Source organism: Talpa occidentalis, unplaced genomic scaffold (assembly GCF_014898055.3).
Source record: "Talpa occidentalis isolate TD23 unplaced genomic scaffold, MPIMG_talOcc4v2.1 talOcc4.17, whole genome shotgun sequence".
Lineage (NCBI taxonomy): Eukaryota > Metazoa > Chordata > Mammalia > Eulipotyphla > Talpidae > Talpa > Talpa occidentalis.
The window spans coordinates 57991930-58014194 of NW_023601754.1; positions in this window are offsets into that span (position 1 = coordinate 57991930).

Consider the following 22265-nt stretch of genomic DNA (forward strand, 5'->3'; position numbering starts at 1 on the left):
TGCCAAGAATATAGTCGGGTGTTGCTTAGCAACATTTCAGTCAATGATGGACCTCACAGACAGCTCTCCTGGCCACCTGTGACTATGCAGATGCCTCTTTTTTTCCTTTTCCTAATAAACCTCTCCTTTTAAAAATGTAAAAAAAAAAAAAAAAAGACTTCACATATGACCATGGTCCCAACAGGCTGTATTATGCAGCTTAAGTGCATAGAAGGCTCTACCTACCACCTAGATTTGTATAATGACACAATATGACATTTGAGTAGAGTGACCATGACCTAATGATGCATTTCCCAGAAGGTCCCTGTCCTTATGTGACACTATACTTTATTAGGTTTACTCGCAAGAAGTTGCTAGTTTTCAACCTTTTTAATCTACCCCCAAACAACCATTGCTTAAGATTCTACTTAATATGTATCTATTCTATTGTGTTAGTATATGTACTGCCAAACCAAACACATATCTATTCTGTTGTTGATGGATGTTTGCAACTGAGCATTTGTGTGTATGTCTTGGTGAGCATATGCATCCACTTCTGTTGAGTGTATTCCTAGAAATAGATTTGCTGGGTGATAGGATATATGAATGTTATGCTTAGCCAGTTCTTCCAGTTTTCCAAAGTGACTTGGCCAATCTACACTCCCACCAACTAAGTATGAGCATTCTAGTTGCTCTATATCCTCGCCAACATTTGCTATGGTTCCTGAAAATTTTAGCCCATTTTCCAGTAACCATTTTTTTTAAAGATTTATTTATTTATGCATACAAGAGTTGGGGTACAGGTCAGAGGGGTGGGGGGTGGTGAGAGAATTCACCAGAGACAGAGTAGGGAGCAGAATAGGCAGATTAACTGAAGTACACTACTGAGGGGAGCAGCGGGGGAGTCAGGAGAGGTCTGCTGCACCGTGTAGGTCGCTCCCTGGCCAGGGATAAAACTCATGCTGCAGTGGCTGCAGATAGCTTCATCGGTTGTGTCTTAACCCCTTGCGCCACCAGGGAGGCCCTCCAGTCACCTTTCATGGAATGTGGTCCTGCCCTGCATCCACTGCAGTGGCTCCTCTGAGCAGGTCAACTGCCCTGGGCTGGCCCCCAACAGAAGGAACCTCTACCAGAGCTGAGCAGGAGAAAGTTAACCCCTGGCAGGGTGTGGTCTAAACATCACCCCTTGGAGTTGCTCCATAATGGGTGACTTTAGGACCAATCACAAACTTTCTTCAGAACACATATCAGCAGGGAGCAGGTGACCTGGATCAGAACTATGGTGGTGACCCTGAGCCATCTGGGACCTGGGGGATTGTGGCTGTCCCTTCTGCGCCTTTTCCTAGTCCCACCTCTGCCCTTAGCCTGCGTTGTGTGTAATTTCCTCAAGCATTGTAGCTGGAAAGCATTTGGCTTCTGCATATGTAATGTTTTTCAAATGTATGTGGATGCCATTGTGATTAATAACATTCAAATTCACTAAAAGCTTTTCTGAACTCACAGCAGTCTTTTGTGTTATAGCTTCTCAGCCAACGAATACATAAAGATACAGCCGTTAACAAACGGAAAGAGAACAGGGGAAATGGTAGAAATATGAGAGTTCAGAAAACAAAGAGTTGCGCTGGGCCCTGGGTATAAGCCTGGACGACTACTTCGGGGTTCCCCAAATGGAGGGGACAGAATCCTGAAGTCTCCTACCTCCCTGGAGCCCCCCCTTTCCTGTTAGATCTCCTAGAAATGGCTTGAGTCCCGCTTCTTTGTGCCTTGGGGGTCCAGCCTCCTTCTCTGTCCCTGAGACTCTCCTGTGGGGCTTATGACCCCCTCTTACCTCTTATTTCTGCACCCTCACCCAGCTCCCACCTCCTGCTTGTGCCCCTCAAGCACAGGCCCGGCCCTTGCTGATGGGTGATCTGGCCAGATTGCCAGAGTGCAAAGCCCAGTCTACTGCTGTCGAGCTGACTCACCTCCTCTGTCTCTCTGGGCTTGAGTTTTCTCCTTATAAAATGGGGGTGAGTGTGGCCCCTCTTCTCTGGGCAGGTTCAGAGTCATATAAATCGATGTGAGTAAACCAGCCGTGCCTGGTCATTAGGGGGAGGAGTCACCGTTTTTATTTACCCCTCCAGCAAGCACTACTGGGTATAATTGACTGTGATGGAAATCTGGGGGAGAGCAGACGAGGGTTATAGGCCAGCTTGAAACAACTTCCCACTGAATCATCATGGGCCTCACCATGACTGGGTATCTCTGGTCCATCCCCAACCCAGGAAAGGTCTTACCAAGCAGCTGTCTCCTCTGGCTGAGCCAGATGCCATTCTCGGTCCTGCTTACCAGACCCTCACAGAGAACCTGCCCCCAGTTCCACAGCCACCGGGACAAGATGCAAAACTGAATTTGTTCCCGACCTACCTCCACGTTAAGGTGAAGGTCCGCTTTTGCCTGATTGGTGACCGAAAGCAAAAGATTCAGAAAGCAAGTTTAACAGATCAAGAACTTCATTGCCTGACAAGCGATGAAGAAGGAAGAACTCATGTTAAAGTTCAAACCACCCTCTCCCCAAGCTTCAGGGAGGGGTACACTTTGTTTTGGGGGACTGGTACTTCACAGACTCAGGGTGGAATCTGGAGGGTCAGGTGCAGGACTCCCCACGCATGGCGTACTCTGTCCCTTTTCTCTGAAGGGTGCTGGGCCACCACCTTGGATTAACCAGTTGGCCCAGGCCTGGGGCCACAGTTCAATCTCACCTTCCTGCGAAAAGGCTTGGCGTCTCTGCGTGACCTCACAGTGACAATTCTGCAAAGCATCGACAGTTTGGTCTGAATTGCTATCATTATAGAAGAAGCTGCCGACAAAGGGCTCCATGAGGCCAGGCCAGGCCGCTTTGTCACTGTGTGTGTGTCTAACCTGTTTATATATAAACACGAAGTAATTTTTGCTTGCTTTCAATACACACAGAATTTACCAGGAATGTGACTATTATGTACGCGGAAAGGGAAGATTGTACTTTGTCTGGTTCGGAATCTTGCCAAGACTCGCTGCCCATTTCATCACCAGCAGCAACGCTGCGTGCGGTGTCTGAGTCATCAGCGGGACCACCTGGGTCCGTCTGCCTCGGTGGCTGCGCCATCCCGGCTGTCCCCCCCTTGGGGAGCGGGTGTCGGCCACGTCACCACGGCCCCTGCTGCAGTCAGCTGCGTGTCCCCATGCCGAAATAATTTTATTATACATTTCTCCTTCATATCTTGGTTAGAGTACTATGCTGATGTTTTTAAAGCATGTGTAATTATGAATTTCATTTCCACCAAATATTTGTCATCCAAGGGGGCTCCGGGGCTGGCAAGAATTCGAGCCACTTCTCATGGGCCCACCCTTGCATAATTCGAGAAACCTGTTTCTGAGCTTTGGCCAGAACAGCGAAGTTCCCAGCTGGCTCCAAAGTATTTTTTTTTTTAATATTTATTTATATATGCATACAAGACCTGGGGTACAGGGCAGAGGGGTGAAGGGTGAGAGGATTCACCAGAGACAGAGCGGGGAACAGAACAGGCAGACTGACTGAAATACACTGCTGAGGGGAGCAGCGGGCGGCAGGAGAGGTCTGCTGTGCCATGTGGGTGGCTCCCTGGCCGGGGATCAAACTTGTGCTGCAGTGGCTGTGGATAGCTTCCTAGGTTGTGTCTTAACCCCCTGCGCCACCAGGGAGGCCCTGGCTCCAATGTCTTTTAAAGAGCTCTTTTCTCTCCCCTATAAATGTTCTGGGTGAACATTTCCACTGTGGTCTCCTCGCCCCCAGCCTCTCCCCGCTTGGCCAGTCTTCACAGAAGCCCCAGAGATATTTCCAACGTACACTCAGCTTACCACCCTCTGTGGCCCCACAGCACTCGTGGCTCCAGTGTGAGTCTCACGGTCTGGTCCACAGGGCCTCCCTCGGGTCATCCCGGCCCACTCCTGCCCTCCCATCCTGTCATACAACCTCTGGGCTATTGCCACGCTGCTCCTCTGTTGAGGGCCAACCTCTGCCCCCGCCCTACCTCCACTGCGGGCACCAGGGCTTCCCTATTCTTTTCCTTGTTATTAGACACTTCCATCTCCAGAGGATGGCTCTAACAGAGCGACTTCGCCTGGGCCTGGTGTTGAGCAGGGAGGACGTGGGCATTGGGGGAGGGAAAGCAAGAAGTTGGGTTTTGGAGGTTTCAGTGAAGGACTGTAGGGTAAGTGAAAAAGTATCAGGCTTTTCTGCCCTCCCGCAGTTAGGGTTGGTGATAGATCCCTGCGGTCCCGAACGCGTGCCTGACGGCGGGCGCCTGGAGTGGGGTGTGCGCATGCGTAAGCGGGTACACCTGGGCTGAGAGACTGGGCTTATGAGGGCGGTGTCATGGAGACGCCAGCAGAATGAGCAGGAGAGCAGAGAAGCAGAGACAGAGTGGAGACTTGCTGGGGGCTGGGAGAACTGCCAGCCTCCCGCCCCCCCAGCACTCCTGCCTGCGATGTACCTGGTAAATCCCAATAAAAGCCTGCAAAAGCCACCCAGGGCTCCAAGCCTTCTTCTTACCCTGTCTGCTCGGATCATAGAGATCCTGCTCCGTGTCCTCCTGCCACTCCAAGGACACTGCTCTTAACCACAGAAATCTCCAACAGTGACATCGCCATAAAAAGGGGAATTTCCATGTTCCCTGCCCCATCTAGAGCTGGACAGAGCGGAGCGGGCAGGTGCAGCTCTGTAAGACACAGAGACACAGAGAGGAGAGACAGAGGGAGAGAGGCAGAGAGACGCGTGGAGAAAAAGGCCGCTCGGTTCTTGGCTTTGGGTTTGCACCAAGGACTTGAGGTCTTGGGAGGGCTGACAATGGCAGCCTGGATCTTGACTTGTATTTTGATTTTGCCCTTTTCTTTCCAGGCTTACCTGGCCCTGTCTGCCCCTTCCCTTTGGGTCCCCTCCAGAGGTGCCTTAGGCTCGTGGCAAGTTTTCTGTCCTTACTAGCCTCGTTTTGGGCCAAGCTGTTTGGCTGGGCATTTACGCAAAAGAGGACAGGTAACTTTGGGTGTTTCATCAGTAAACTATCATCCTTTCTTTTTCACTCTCTCGATGTACACTAATCCTATTAAAGTCATTTTGCACTAAGTCTCCTTTGTCTTTGTGTGCATGGATGACTGCGTTAGAGCGTGCAAGTCTGGGGTGTCCCAGTGTGCCCCTCAGTCTACTCACTAATAGACTGAAAGAGACACTTAACAGCCAGCCAGACGCAGATCAAAATATTTCTCTGTGATTCCAGATCAGTAGCCAAGGCTGCTTCATACCCTCCTACTCTTGAACTTGACATTTACACGCTGAAACCACCCAGTCTCCAGCTCAAGTGGGGATGTAGGAGGTTCCGGACAACCAGGCAAGAGCAGACCAGAAGGGCTTCCAAAAAGGTGGAGCTGGACCTGGGGTGCCCAGCAGCTCTTTCCAAACTTGACCTTCACATAGGTCAGTTCTCTGTAGGAACAAAGTAGGAAGGAGGGCAAGGAGAGGCTGGACTGTTGCTGTAATCCAGAGACCACTCCCCGACCAGGAAATATGATGGTGGGGGAGCAGGTGCGATTCTTGTAGGGAGGGAGGCTGGGGTCCCTTTGGTGGTGGGTCCCAAATGGGGCAGGAGCTGGGAAAGGAGGCTGAGGCCAGTGGGGACTGCCCAAGTTAGGGGCTGTGCAGAGAACCTCCCCAGTTTAAAATTATCAACAATGATGCTCAACGATGCTGTATAGGCACACCGTGGAAAGTTGGTACACACAGCAAAATAAGAAAACAAAACCCGCCACTGGGGGAATATTCCTGCACATACCCTGGCTGTCTCTCTCCTCTCAGATCTCTTTATGCATACATAATTTCTCATATCAAAGCAAGATCATACTGTCCTTGTTGCAGTTGTAATCTGTTTTTCCAGTTAATAACCTCCACCTCTCCCTGTCAACACATCTTTAGCTTATCTACCTGAAGTTCATATTCAAGTTCCTTCATTGTTCCACAAGTGTCCTTTATGCTGATTTGTGCAAACTAGGGGGCAGCCAGGACCCTCTGCTTGTGATACTGGAATAGACCAGTTCTTGGTGCTGTCACCACAGAAAGCCAATGAGCAGAGGCAGGAGTTGAATGTCTAAGAAGTGCTTTTATTTTCAGACACCTGGCCAGAGATCTGAGAGAACGGTGGGTATGACACCCTGGAGAAGCCGTTCTGACGTCTCATCTCAAGCTGCCCTTTCTATATTGAGTTAAACAAAAATAGTCAAGCAAATAGCCCCATCAGAACAGCCCATCGAAGCTGACATTCCTGATGTGAGTCATATTCAGTTCCCAGAGTTTGTTATCAGCCTCCTGGTTACCTGACCCAGGTATATCCTGATCTGCTGATTCTGGTTCATTTCTGATGGCATCAGTGTCTGGCACTCATTCAGGCATCATCAGGGCAGGAATCTCAGTTTAAGGCAAGAGTTTGAGAGGCCTCCTTGGTGGCACAAGGGGTTAAGACTCAGCATTATGAAGCTATCTGCAGCCACTGCAGCATGAGTTCGATCCCCAGCCCACATGGCGCAGCAGACCTCTCCTGTCTCACCCACTGCTCCCCTCAGCAGTGTATTTCAGTAGATCCACCTATTCTGCTCCCCACTCTGTCTCTGGTGAATCCTCTCACCTCCCTGCACCTCTGGCCTGTACCCCAGTTCTTGTATACATAAATAAATCTTAAACAAATAAAATAAAAAGTAAAGAATTTAACAAAACAGATCATTAGTCACAGAGTCCGTGCATCTGTGCTGTGTGTGCGGCTTCCCTCCCTCCCAGCCCATCAGTTGGATGCCCTTGGGACCTCTCCATCTGGTTGGTCCCTTTTTGTGACAATGACTTTGGAAGAGTGAACAGAATACTCCCCCTTCAGGATGTCTCCTTGTTTCCCTCAGGTCTGGCTAAGTCCATCCTGTCATCTCTTGAATCTCCAGTAAATTTGTTGGCCTCACGTTATGAGGCATCTGGGCTGAGGCTGCATTGTGGGTGGTCACATTAGTATCTCTCAGTGACCCTCAGTAGGTGTGGATTTCTTACATCTGAAATGCTGAAGCTTCTTAGCAGTTAGCAGGAACCCTCTAGCAGTGTGCAACTGAGGGGTACCAAGGGACCCCAAACCTTTAAGAGGTACCTGCTCTGGAAGGGATCTGACCATCTGAGCATAAAGACAAAAGGAAGCAGACTCTCAGTGTGCCAGATCTTTAATAGAATTAACATGCATAGAGAAGAAAGGCTTAACAAAACTCTGAAAATTACCCATCCTCTCATGGGCAAAGGCCTAGCAAAACAGGGTTGGCCTGTAGTGGGGCCACCGAGACCCAAAAGCTTGCCACAAGTCTAAGGCCCCTTCTGGCCAGAGAACAAGAAGAAAGGGGTTCTAAAGTAGGTCCCAAAGAGCTAGGATGGAAGGAAATACGTCAAGATAACAGCTGCCATTGTCAGTTCCCTTGTTGCCTCTCACCCACCCATGTCTTTCCAAGTATCTCTACACATCTTTCCTCTATACATCTCCTTCCAAGTCCCCCCGAATCCCCGGTGCAAGTGAGAGCTGGAGAGGCAGGAGCCTGGGAGGCCACCTGCATTCTGTGGTATGTAGCATCACCTGGCTGCTTAGCTCAGCCCTAGCTCTAACAGCCCCGTCCCCCCACCCCACAGGAAGTCCAGCCCATGGTGCACTGGCACCCACGGCCCTAGGGGGCTGTATGCAAGGGGGGCTGGGGAATGGTACCACCCCTTCATGGAGGTGTAGCTGCAGCACTCCCGGCTCCTTTCTCTATCGTATAGACATGGAAATAGGGCCAAAGAACAGCCTCCTGGAGCGTAAACCTTGTGGTTTACAGAGGGTCTTCATCCAGGGTCTTCACCCCCCGACCTTTGGAACTTCTACTCAGCCAAGATGCAGGCTTGATGGTTCCATTTCAAGGAAGCTGAGGCTGCACGTGGCTGGTGACCAGGGCTGGGGAATGGCCCCTGGTGGCTGCCTCCAGGTCCTTTCACTCTCCCCCATGCCAGGCCACGGGCTCTGCCTGCCCTTCTCCATCAGGAGGGGCTCACATATCTGGCCCCGGCGTCCTCTGGGCCCAGCCTACGCCAAGCTTTGGGCACACTGCCCTGAGGCGGCCCTGCACCTGCCCTTGCCTTGGGAGGGCTAGACATTCACTCTGGGCTGCAGTGTAGGGGACAGGGCTGTCCAGACCCCAGAACACGCCTGCTCAGCTGGGCTCGGGTTTCTCTCGGGGAAGGGAGGGAGGCTTTGGGCTTGGAAGGCGGATGCTTTGGCGGCTGCCGCTCCCTGGCTCTCCTCACTGCAGGATCCTGCTCCACTTGGGAGTAAACCGAGTCTCAGAGTTTTGGAAGCAACTGGCTCTGGAACACACAGCCCGGTGTGGCAGAGCCAGAACTCAAATGCAGGACTTGAAAGCTTCTCAACCCAGCTTCCTTTGCACCCCACCCCCAACTCATCCTGGGGGTGGTCCCCACTTGTCAACCAGTCCCCAGTCCAATTAAAAGCCAGGAGAAGTAAAGAGCACTGGACAAGGAGTTCTAGTCCAGCCTGCTTTCCACTGAGGAATATTCATTCATGCATATTCATTCATTCATTCCTTTTTCAGCCTTCATTGCTGCCGGATAAGCACCAAGTTGGCACTGAAAGCGGGGGATGAGAAGTAGAAAATGGTTTGGAATCAAACGGAAGTGTTTTCATACCTTGACTCAGTGACTCATGTTGTGTGACCTTGAGCAACTCAGCTGACTTCTCTTAACCTCAGTTAAGAGGAGCAGTGATAAGGCTCTCTGGTTGCTTTGTTGAGAAAGAAATGCATGGAGCGAACTTAATAATAGGAGCTCACACTTACATAATGTTGACTACTGCCAGGCTTGGCTTTACACATTTGACACAAACTAGTTTCATCTGCATGACAGAGGTAGGTGCTATTATTATCATCTTCATCTCACAGATAAGGAACCTGAGGCCCAGAGAGGTGAAGTGACCTGTTCAAGGTCACACAGCATGTCAGTGATGGGGCTGGGTTTCAAATGCAGCCGTCAGACTGGTTTCCCCCAAATCTACCTGGGTTTAGATGAAGACCTGGTCATCGCCTCCCAAACACCAGGTGCTATCATGAGTCCCGGAGGGGAAGTGCTCTCTGCATAGAGCACCCACCACTGTGCTGGGCCCCTAGTGTCTGTCCTCTGGAGCTCTTCGAGCTGGAGGCTGCTCTGTCACAGCTCTGAAGGGGTGTTAGGCAATGAATGTTGCAATGAAATGAGCACAGTAGCTTGAAAACAGTCATGAATTCTCACGCATACGGGTCTAAACTGCTTCAGCCTCGGGGAACGGGTCCAGCTGAGGTCACAGGGATGTCTCCTCCTGGGCAGGAGCCACTGGGGACACAGCCTTCCAGGGGCTACCACGGAAATACAAGGGGGAAATACAAGTTCCACCGCGAAGGCACCATTTAGGCCTCGTAGCCCACTGGTCAAAGGGCACCCCAAAGTCAAGAGCAAGGAGCATGCTCTAGGCTGCCACAGAAAAGGCAATGCAAACACCCCCCCAGGGCCATGAGAGTGGGCATCCCAAGTCCAGACCACCACAGAGAGGCAGAGCTGAGGGCTGTGTAACTGCTGAGACTGGCCTGGGCCACTTCTGGTTCTGGAAGCTCCCAGCTCATTAAAAAATCAAGACATGTGAACACGGCTTACAATAATTGTGGAATATTTTAGATGTTTACATTGAACAAATTAATGCTTTTAGCACACAACACAAATTGCCAAGCAATATAATTACGCTATTCACAAGAAAATTATAGGATTTATTAACATCATTAATTGCTGGCATGCCACAGGCCATGGGGGCCAGTGATGGGCCACAGGTGCGATGTTTCCTGACCTGGCTCTGTCACGGGGGAGATGGCTTCCTGAGGTGACCGTGCCCGATGTCTAACCTGGGCCCTCTGTGCCCTGGAAATACCAGGGAAGCTTTTGTAAAATGCTGATGCCCGGGCCACATAACAAGTTCCTACTTCAATAGGGCTGGGTGGGCGCCTGGGCATTGGGTGCTTTGTTGTTGTTTTTTTTTACACTCCACTTGTGATTCTGATGAGCAGCCCCAGAGCTGAGAATGACTGGATTATGGGATGGGCAGGTCTAAGGCAATTTGTGCTAATGAGATGTGGGGCTTGCAGCTGTGGGGCTAGAATCTTCCTTATTCTTGACAGAGAGCCCTGGAAAGCTCAGTCTCTGCTCTGCTAGACACAAACAAGGAAACAGGCTGTCTGGACTTGGGATGCCCACTCTCATGGCCCGGGGGCTGGGGGGGGGGTGACGTTCGCATTGCCTTTTCTGTGGCAGCCTAGAGCGTGCTCCTTGCTCTTGATTTTGGGGTGCCTTTTGGCCACTGAGGAAAGCCAGCATGAGGACAAATGGGTATCAGAGGAAGGCAGGAAAGCAGCCAGAGCCTTGATCTCACCGTACCTGAAGCTCACTAACCGACAGTCATACAAGCCAATGAAATCGTCTCTTCTGTAAGTCAGTGTGAGTCTGGCTTGTGTCCCTTGAACCTGCAGGCGTGGATAAGGAAGGCACTTCCTGAGTAGGCTATGGGAGGCCTGAGGGAGACACTGGGGAGAGATGCTCCACACAGCATGGTACACGTGGGCATGTCTGTACGTGTTAGCTGGCAGAGTCGCCCTGCAGGGCAGGTGCGTGGGCAGGGGTACTGCCCGAGGGGAGGAAGGCCGAGAGCGTACTGCGTGGCAGAGGCTAGGCCTGGGGTCCCTGCAGGGCAAATGAATGTCTGTCTAGGGGGGTGAATGCTTTCATTTCCCTTTTTGTAATGCCCTAGTCTCTGCCAGATGCCAAGGAAGGGAGTAATCTTATTATCTGATTAAACGTGGCCCCACGTATGAGCAACTCCACAGCTTAAGCCACAGGGCAGATCTGTTTGGGTAAGAGGCTTATCACTCCAGGGGAGATAAGCAGCAGGAACAGGGCAGGGGGGGTGGGGGGAATGGGGAAGCAGTTCATTAAACAAAGGCTTATAAAATGCCTACTATGTGCCTGGTTCTGTGCCAAGCCAAGGCAGCCAAAGAAACTCGAGGATCTTTGCCCCCAACAGATAGCTTGGGGGTCTCGAAGGAGGGCGCGAACACCCCTGCCCCTTCCCTATATTGCCTTCTGCATACCCGGGTGTAAGGCCAGCAAGCACAGGGCAGGTTCTCCATCAGTTCTGGCAGACGAATAAAGGAGAGTCCTGGAGACTTCAGTGACTTTTTCAGGCTTTAATGCTCTTTCTACGGCAATTATAGGGAAAGCCTGCCGGCTGGCAGGACAAACAGAAGTGAACAGGAGGCTGGTTTCTCTGTGCTCTCTTCCTCTCATAGCCACCCCACCATAGCCATTTCTGTCTCTGAGTGATGCTGCCCTCATAGCGTCAGCCTCTAGGCTCAGGTGTGCCCACGTACGCATGCAGGCAGTATGCTCCAGGTGTCCACAATCAGGCACAATAACCCACACCCACGCTCCCAAGTGCCTCCTTCATCAACACCATCAAGGCCACAGGCGATAGCCACAGAGGCTAGTGGTGTAAAAGCCTGACCAGTTTCTCTCACCCAACATGGCCAGTTTAATGGGGTGGTGCCCCTGAGATGATCTGGGACTACACCCCTGAGCTGGAGCACCAGACAGTGCAGTCCCAAGGGTCACCCCCACATCCAGGGCTCACCATGGGCCCCCAAGCCTGCTCCTCTCCAACTCTTCCCCATGTCCCAGAGGTGGGGGGAGTGGTGCTGAAAGCTACTATTTTGTGGGTGGCAGCCTTAAAAATTATTTTTTGAGCAGGTGTAAGGAACAGAAATGGCCACTGAGCAGGTTTTCTGATCCAGCAGACCGGGTAAAGGAGGAGTCCTGGAGTCCTCAGTGGTTTTTGCAGGTCTTTTATTGGGATTTACCGGGTACACAGCAGGCAAGGGTGCTGGGGGGGCCGGGAGGCTGGCAGGCCTCCCAGCCCCCAGCAAATCCTCACTCTATCTGGGCTCTCCGGTGATCTCTGCTTCTGCTTCTGCTTCTTTGCTTCTCTCTGGGCTTCTCTTTCGGCGTCTCCTGGTGGCCCCATGACGCCGCCCTTAAAAGCACAGTCTTAGCCCAGGTGAATCCCAACTACCTATGCCCACACCCTACTCCAGGCGCCCGCCATCAGGCATGCATTCAGGACCGCAAGGATCCATCATCCATCCTGATGGCGGGAGGGCAGAAAAGCCTGACATTTTCCCTTACCCTACAGCAGGCAACACAGTTCATGGCTCAAAAATGCAAACTGAATAGAAAGACAGAGGCTGAGAACTTTTGTCCCCACCCTCCTGATCCCTTCACCCCATTTTCCTGTCTCTCTGGCAGCCCCTTTAGTTTCTAGGGTATCCCTTTTGCCGAGGTTATGGGACCAGCTGTAGTAGGTCCTGTTCTGGCTGTTAAATATTTTGATCATCATCTGGTGTTCAGCCTGGTTAAGATAAAGTGCAAGCAGACACAAAATATATTTTCTGGGCCTCCCTGCTGGTGTAGGGTTAAGTCTCAGCATCATCAAGCTATCTGCAGCCTCTGCGGCATGAGTTCGATCCCAGGCCAGGGAGTTACCCACATGGCACAGCAGACCTCTCCTGTCTCCCTGCTGCTCCCCTCAGCAGTGTATTTCAGTAGATACACCTGCTCTACTCTCATTCTGCCTCTCGTGAATCCTCTCACCCCTTGCTCCTTTGGCCTACACCTCTTGTATGCATAAATAAAAAAAATAAATCTTTGAAAATATGCATAGGGCCTCCCCTGGTGGCGCAGGCGGTTGAGCGCCACACTGCGAAGCTGTCCGCAGTCTCTGCAGCGCCTCCGGTTCGATCCCGGCCGGCCGGCGAGGGTCCCACATGGTGCAGCAGACCTCTCCTGTCACGCCTGCTGCTCCCCTCAGCAGTGTATTTCATCAGTCTGCCTGTTCTGCTCCCCACTCTGTCTCTGGTGAATCCTCTCACCCTCCTGCGCATCTGGCCTGTACCCCGGTTCTTGTATAAATAACTGAATCTTAAAAATATATATATATATATATATATATATATATATATATATATATATATATATATATATTTCTCCTCTCCACTCCTTCTTATACAGAAGCAACATTATGAATCCTTTGTTCTGAGTCCTGCCATTGCCTAGGGCTGCTTCCCTACCAGTACAGTCTCCCATTCCTTCAGCGCCAGCAGACATGGGGCAGTTTCTCTACGGCCCCGGCAGATGGGTAAAGGAGAATCCTGAAGCTCTCAGTGGCTTTTTCAGGCTTTTAATGATCTCTCTACACTGTTTGTCATGAGGCAACCAGGTGCAGGGCAGGCAGGGGGGCCCGGGAGCCCGGGGGCCAGAAGGCTGGCAGGCCTCCCAGCCCCCGGTGAATCTTCACTCTTTCTGGGCTCTTGGGGCTTCTCTGGAGGTCTCTTCCCTGGTCTCTACTGCACCCCTCCACATGGCTCTCTGCCGCTTCCCGTCCTCTGCCACTGCCCTTATATGCTCAGTCTCTCGGCTCAGGGTGCCCACTTACACACGCCCACACCACACCCCTGGTGCCGCCATCAGGCACGTGGGTAAGACCGCAGATGTCGATCATAGTGCTAATGGCGGGAGGGCGGAAAAAACCTGATAACTTCCATTTTCCCTACAATCACTTAATGTCTCAGTCAATGAAACACGAATGGCAGTGGTCCCAACAGGCTGTACCAGGCAGCCCAGGCTCTGCCGGGCAGGGTTGTGTAATCACACACTGCGGTGTTCACGCCACAATGGAGTCACCTAAACACGCACTTCTCAGGATATATCCCCTCCGTCAGCGGCTCATGGCTGTATAGAAAACACCCTTGGACATTTTTATAGCTGTAGAGTAATCCTGCCGAAGTTACTGAGCCAAGGCCCTATACAGCGCACACTTAAGTTGTTTCATCTTTTTTTTTTTAATTTTTTTTTAATAGAGGCATGTTTATTTGTTTGTTTGTTTGTTTGTTTATACAAGCACTGGGTACAGTCAGAAGCGCGGGAGGGTGAGAGAATTCACCAGAGCCAGAGCGGGGAGCAGAGCAGGCAGAAGGACCGAAGTACACTGCTGAGGGGAGCAGCGGGCGGCAGGAGAGGTCTGCGCGCCATGTGGGACCCTCCTCCGGTGGCTGGGGAGCAGCCGGGGATCGAACCGGCGCCTCAGAGGCCGCGGGCAGCTTCACAACACAGCGCTCAACCGCTGTGCCACCGGGGAGGCCCTGTTTCATCTTTTTTTAAAAAGGACAGGAGAGGTCTGCTGCACCATGTGGGTCAGCTCCCTGGTTGGGGATTGAACTTGTCCTGCAGCGTCTGTTCATAGCTTCATAGCGCTGAGACTTAATCCCTTGCACCACCAGGGAGGCCCTGCTTCACCTTGTGCTGCAATAAGCAGCCACGATGCAGCCTCATCCGTCTCACGTGCAGACCTCCCTGCTGGGACGAAGCGGAGACTTGGGATGTCTGGGTCAAAGAACAAAAGCAACTTCAATAAATATCACAGAACAGCCCTCCCTAGGAGATACACCCGTCAGCTATGTATCAGAGTTGTTTATTTTTTAAAGTGAACTAAATACATTTTTTTCATCTTGAGAGCAAAAACATGAACCTTGTAGTAAATTGGGAAAATGCAATCACAAAGCTGAAAGTGAAAATTAATCTAAACGGACAGAGACTTAGTCTGGCGTGCTTCATCCAGGGCTGGAGTCATGCTCTGAGCACTGTTCCACAGACTGACTGATGTCCACCTTTTGAGAAGAGGAGGAACAGAGACATGAAGCCAGTGGACCCTGGTTCAAATAACCCCACAACTGTTTTTTTTTTTTAATATTTATTTATTTTGTAGAAGTGGGGTGTAGGTCAGAGGTGCGGGGGGATGAGAGGATTCACCAGAGAGAGCGGGGAGCAGAACAGGCAGATGCACTGAAATACACTGCTAAGGGGAGCAGCTGGTGAGTTAGGAGAGGTCTGCTGCACCATGCGGGTAGCTCCCTGGGGAGATTGAACTCAGGCTGCTGAAGTGATGGCAGTGATGAACCCCCCCACTTTCTAGCTGCATGATGTCATGCAAGTTAGTTAAGGGCTCCCTGTTTCTCTCTCCTCTTATAAAATGGGACTCAGAAGAGCACCCAGCTCAAGGGTGGTGTGAGCAGCACGGGCAAAATGCACAAGCAGGGCTTGGCACTGTAAACATAATCAAATTAGCTGGTTCCACAGCATTTATGACTGCATGGTATTCCTTTGCATGGATGTGGCGGAGATGATGGAGCAAATGCCATCTTGTTAGACAGGCTGTTTTTTTCTCACTGTTCAACAATGCCACCATGATGCCCTTTGTGGATACAGCTTTGCCTGTTTCCCGATCATCTTTGCCGAAGGAGGCGGGGGATGGGGTGTCTGCTTGGGTCTATTCTGCTGTGCCTTCTTGGAACTCTTTAGGGTTGATTTTCACATCTCTGTTCCTCTGGTTTTCCCTTCCAGATTAGAGAGGCAGTGCCGTGGCTCTGGTACCTGTCTTGGTCCCCCACCTAGGTAAGTCAAGTCACCGCTCTTGGCCAAAAGAATGCCAGAGCCTGAAACCCACCTGCCAACTGATGAATTGGGCTTTGATGTGGTATGGCCATACAATGGAACATTATTATGTAGTGAAAAGGAATGAGTTCTGGCACATGCTACCAGGTGGAGGAACCTGGAAATTTAAGTGAAAGAATCTGGGCACACAAGACCACCTGCTGTATGATTCTATTTACGTGAAGTTTCCAGAATAGCAAGTCCGCGGAGACTGAAAGTGGGTTAGTGATTAAGGGCGGCTAAAGGACACAGCGTTACATTTTGGGGTGATGAAGTGGTATAGATAGTAGTGATGATTGCATAACCGTGTGAATATACTAAACCCTCTGAGGGTCTCCCCTGTGGTGCAAGGGGTTAAGTTGCAGCACTATGAATCTATCTGCAGCCACTGCAGCATGAGTTTGATCCCCGGCCAGGGAGCTACCCACATGGCGCAGCAGACCTCTCCTGTCTCACCTGCTGCTCCCCTCAGCAGTGTATTTCAGTCAATCTGCCTGTTCTGTTCCCCACTCTGTCTCTGGTGATTCCTCTCACTCCCACACCTCTGGCTTGCACCCCATCTCTTGTATGCATAAATAAATAAATCTTTAAAAAAAATTAAAAATAAATAAAACCCTCTGAGCTGTACACGCTAAACTAGATTTTATCTGATAAATAAATGGTAAAATTGAAAAGAAGAGGATGTGGAGAGAGGGAGCCTCCACCATGGTCTGGAAGACCTCTGTTATAGGACGGGGAGAGGGGCAGCCCAAACCCCGCAAACCTGCCTATTCTACATGGGTTCTGCCATCCGCCGCATCAACACAAAACATATGGGACTTTAATGGGCAGGAACTTTAATAAAACTAGGAAACAATACAGGTAAGGCAAAGAGTCTAGTTTCTAAATGAAGCACCCAAAGTTACCCATCCCCTCGTGGGTAAAAGTCCATCCATATGGGATCGGCCCAGAGCAAGGCCCCAAAGCCTGCCACAAGTCTAAAGCACCTTCCAGTGGGGACCCACAGAAAAGGGTCACAAACAACTGGACAAGCCCGGAAGGAAAAGAGCAAAATCAACATCAAGATGAAAGCTGTCATGGTCACCTCTCCATGGGTCTCACCCACATCTGTGTCACCCAAGCACAGTTTCTTCACGTGTCTCTAGGCTCCATGTGCCTCTTTTAGGTCTCCTGGCTCCATCCTGCTTTCTTTCTCAGTCTTTTTTGTAGCTTTTCTTCTTTTTGTTCAGCTCCACCCTCCCTTGGGTGGGGCAGAGAACCTCCCCCTTTCCTGGGGACCACCCTGTTACACCTCCACCACACTCAATTCATCCCAGAGCCACCTGGGAAGCTGTAACCACCCCAGTGCCCAAGACACTCCCAGGCCCAGGAAATCAAGTAACTCCAAAGTGTAGCCAGAACTGGAAGCCAAGAGCCACAATAACAACAAAACACGTGACATGGCCGGCGAGGGCACTGAGGCCCAGAGAGGAGGGTCAGTTTGCTTCGCAAGTCACAGACCAGTCACTGGCAGACTGTAGCCTGGTGCACCGGGCCTGGGCTCAGGAGCTGCAGACCTGGTTTCAAATCCTGGCTCTACCTAATCACCGAAACCTCCCTGAGCAACAGCCTCCTCACACACAGGTGAGCAGTATCTGCCCCTCAGAGATCTGATGAGAAGCCGTAGGCCACAGCACCTGTCTCTGCAGCGCTTGGGGAGGCACAAGGGGGCGTGACCCAAGGCGTCTGCTGGTTGATACCTTTAATAGCATTTTTTAAAACTCTTGCTGATGCCAGGTGGCTTTGGGGCCTCTCTCCCACGGGGCAGCTCCAGAGAGCCAGACACCGGAGACGGGGTGTCCTGTCCTAGATGCCGACGGACCTGAGTTCTCAGCAGATGCATGAGGGGTCTGGACAGGAATCACCATCCTCTGGCGCTCTAATGGCGGTGGTTTCCTCTGGGGTTGGAATCACCCTTTTTTGCCTCCACAGCACCTAGCACAAGCCCTGGCATGTGGCAGGGCCTCAAGAAATGTTCGCAGAGACTTGGAGCGGGGAGAGCCCGAGCACCCCTGGGGACAGGTTTCCCGCAAAAGGGTGCAGTTCCCTCGTCAAGCCACGAGGGGTCTCCACGCTCCGCCTAATGGCTCCCACAGGGTCCCTGAGACTGGGCAGCAAAGGCGACTCTAAAGAGGAGGGTCAGCGAGGATCAGCGCCCCCGAGCCCCCCTCCCATGGTGACCAGCGTGGGCCGCCAGGCCCTGGCCTCCCAGAGTGCCCCACCCCCGCTCTGCCCTGGGGTCAGATCACACAGCAGTGAGGTATAGTGGCAGTGTAGAGGGAGGTGTGGGTGTTGGGGGGGTCACAGCGGCTGGACACCTACTGTGTGTCTACTGTTATTGCAGCTCTTCTGCTTTAATCCCCACCGCTACAGCCCTGCGAGTCAGGAGTTGTCTTCTGTTTTGTAGGTGAGGAGAATGCATCTAGGAGACGCGGAATGGCGGGACCCCTGCCCTTGGGGTTGGGGCTCCTGCCGGGCTCTGCCTGGTTCCAAAGGCGGTGACACTTTCCAGGTGATCTGCCTCCCTCATCACCCCTGGGGCACCTCTGGGGGGGTCCAACTGTCCCCCCACCCCACACATTCAGTCCTACACAGTCACCCTTAAATCCACAGACAGACACTCCCATGCACATGCCCGGGCGCGCGCCCAGCATCTGGGAACTGAGTCGTTTTAGTCCCTCAGCCTGCCTCCTCCTGCAGGGGTGAGCTGCGAGGAGTGGCTGCAATAAAATCAACTGCTCTCATCTCACCGTCTCCAGTTTGTCTCTGCTTCCCCTTGAATGTACTTCCATCAAGGGCTTTTCTCCGTGGCACCGTAAACGCGCAGGCTCATTTGTGGGTTTCTCCTGCTAGTACGAAAACAGTTTTTGTCACTGCAGAAAACACAGAGAAGTCAAGAGAACAGAAACCTCCCCCTCCCCAGCTCGCCCTGCAGTCCCTGTGGGGTCGGAGCCCTATGGATGCCAGGCTGGGTGTGGCCCCCGGCCCTGACGCTGGGTCCTGTGCAGCCCCCGGGGGGTCTCAAAGGGCCACTTGCCTCAACACACGAGCATCTGGGCCCACTGGGAAGGGTTTCAAGTCCAGGGCTTCCCTCTGCAGGACAAAGGAGTCTGGGGCTGGGTTAAGAGGGGGACTTAGGAGCGCCCCATAACAAGGTGGTCTCCAGAATAATCAGGAACCCCCACCCAGCTCCAGCGTGGTGCAGACTGATAACCTTTCTGAGGACGGAGCTTCCTGAGGACAGACATCAGAGCCACCGAGGACCCTGGTGTCCTGCCTCCCGATCAGGACCAGTCTCCGGTGTGTAAAATGCACACAGAGCCCCACGCTTGAGTTAATGTCCTATAGCTATGTAGGGTAAGGAAAAAAATGTCAGGCTTTTCTGCCCTCCACCATTAGGATAGATGATGGATCCTTGCGGTCCTGAATGCATGCCTGATGGCGGGCACCTGGAGTAGGGTGTGGGCATAGGTAGATGGGATTCATCTGGGCTAAGACTGGGCTTTTTAAAGGTGGCATCACCAGCAGAAGCCGAGAGAAGGCCGGAGAGCCCAGAGTGAAGACCTGCTGGGGGCTGAGAGGCCTGCCAGCCTGCCGGCCCCCCAGCGCCCCTGCCTGCTGTGTACCTGGTAATCCCAATAAGAACCTGCAAAACCACTGAGGACGCTGACTCCTCCTTTACCGAATCTGCTGGGTCATAGAAAACCTGCACTCTGGCCCGTCCTGCCCTCTACAGGCTACCATCTTGAAATGTTTAAAAAATTTTCAACAAAGTCATGCATTTTCTTTTTCTTTTTTTTTTTTTTTAAAAGCTTTATGCATACAAGAACTGGGGGGTGAGAGGATTCACCAGAGACAGAGTGGGGAGCAGAACAGGCGGATCTGCTGAGATACACTGCTGAGGGGAGCAGCGGGTAAGACAGGAGAGGTCTGCTGCGCCATGTGGGTCAGCTCCCTGGCTGGGGATGGAACTCACGCTTCAGTGATTGCGGACAGCTTCATAGCGCTGTGTCTTAACCCCTTGCACCACCAGGGAGGTTCCCAGGGCCCTGCATTTTCATTTTGCACAGGGCTCTGCAAATTATGTAGCTGGCCGCTCCTAACAATAATACCTATTACTGCCACAGAGCTTATTGCGTGCCGGGCACTGTTTCTCCTAGTTATCATTCATCCGTCCCTCACAGCGGCCAGGTGTAAATTGCCTCTCTGAAACTTAGCCCATGTGCTATTTGCTGGGTGCAAGGCACTTCCTGTCTGCTAACACTCCTCAGGTGCTCAGCAAAGCCAGGCTACTGCGGGCACTCGCACCATATAGATGAGAAACAGGCTGAGGGAAGTTAAGCAACTTGCTTGCATTGCAGAGCTAATGAAGTTTGAGTGGCTATGTGAACCCACACCTGCAGCCCCTTGCGATGGTGTGGGTGCCAGCTCAAAGCCCCTGCCTGGCTAGCCAGGGGCAGTCCTGTCAGCTCCACAGCCTCCCCCTCCCCTGCCCAGCTGTGGTGGGCACCCAGCGGTGCCCAGGTGGGTGAGCTGTCAGTTTTCATTCCCTATTACTGCCTCCTGACCGCTGACAGCTGCTGTGCTGGGCCACCTCCTGCGCCCAGGTGTGCCATCTTCTCCCAGCTCAGCGCAGAGCTGTGGGGCTGGGAATTGTCAGTTTCCATTTCTCCCCTGGGCTGCAGCTGTGGCTCTGGGGACCCTGGTCCATCAGCACCGGCTGTCTGGGGTGACAGCCCCAGTGGAGGGGCTGATGCAAGGGGCGAGCTCAACTAGCTAGAAAGGGGGTGGACAGATCAGCCCCTGAGACTCTACCACGCTCAAGCCCAGGCTGACCTGCCCAGCTTCTGAGTCTCTGCTCCTGTGTCTGTAAAATGGGGTTGTAGGGGCAGGACTGGCCCACAGGGCAGGATCTCTATGACCCGAGCAGACGAGGTAAAGGAGGAGAGAGTCCTGGAGCCCTCGGTGGCTTTTCAGGCTTTTGTTGGGATTTACCAAGTACACGGCAGGCAGGGGTGCTGGGGGCCGGGAGGCTGGCAGGCCTCCCAGCCCCCAGAAAGTCTTTACTCTTTCTGGGCTCTCTGGCGGTCTCTGCTTCTCTTTTGCTCTTCTCATGCTTCTGCTTCTCTGCTTTTGCTGGCATCTCCGTGATGCCGCCTTTATAAGCCCAGTCTCAGCCCAGGTGAATCCCATCTACTTATGCCCACACCCTACTCCAGGGGCCCGCCATCAGGCATGCATTTGGGACCACAGGATTCCCTCATCTATCCTAATGGCGGGAGGGCAGAAAAGCCTGATACTTTTTACCTTACCCTACAGGGGTGAAGACAACAGGATCCCAGAATGGGGGTACACAGTCCCGAGTTCATGTTCCAACACTGAGCAGCCACTTGACTTTGAGCAGCTTACAAACCTGAAATTCACTGTTGTCCTCTGTGAGGTGACAGCCAGAGCAGAGGCATCGGTTGAGAGCTGAGAACGGACAGACCGACTGGAATTGAAACCCCAGCTCCAGCACCATGCCGCACGGGAGCTGGCGCCTCCAGCCTCCACCTCCTCACCTGCCATCACCACAGTGTCACTTCCCAGGTCACAGCGAGGCCTGGATGGACTGCTGGGATGTGCCAGAGCTGGGGCCCTGCAGGGGGATCTGTGTGAGGCTGTAGGGTAAAGAAAATGTCAGGCTTTTCTGCCCTTCCGCCATCAGGATAGATGATGGATCCTTGTCCTGAATGCATGCCTGATGGCGGGCACCTGGAATAGGGTGTGGGCATAGGTAGATGGGATTCAGCTGAGTTAAGACTGCTTTTTAAGGGCGGCGTCACGGGGGGACGCCAGCAGCAGCAGAAGCAGCAGTAGAAGCCGAAGCAGAAGCCGAAGCCGAAGCAGAAGCCGAGAAGCAGCAGAACGAACGCCAGAGAGTCCAGATAGAGTGAAGACTTGCTGGGGGCTGGGAGGCCTGTCAGCCTCCCAGCCCCCCAGCCAGCACCCCTGCCTGCCATATGCCTGGTGAACCCCAAATAAAAAACCTGCAAATCTACTGAGGACTCTGACTCCTCCTTTACCCGGTCTGCATGGGATCAGAAAACCTGCACCGTGCCCAGTCCGGCCCTTTACAGAGGCCCACGTGGACAAGGAGGCCCAGTGCAGGTTGTCCCCCCATGGCCAGGCGGACAGTGACTTCCCACACCGAAGCCAAAGCCTCTGGAGTTTGTCTCTGAGGCCTGGGACAGCTGACCACGAGCCAGATGACTAGAGAACAGGCCTCCAGGGCTGTCCTGGTGCTGACAGGTGCGGGGACAGGCTATTCAAAGGTGACCGTGGTCCAGGAGTGGGCGAGGCATCCCCAAGCCCGTGTCAGCCTGGCCACCTCCCCAGCCTCTCTACTACCCTTCCTGGAGGGCCTTGGGGGCAGGAGCGTGGTACAGCTGGCCACACTCTGCAAGCTCTAAAGTTGCCCTGGATTTCCTGAGGACTTTGTTTAAATGCTGGTTCTGGTTCAACAGCTGGTGGGCCAAGACTCTGCATTTCTAACCAGCTTCTGGGGGGCCAATGCTGCTAGCCCCAGACTTGTTCT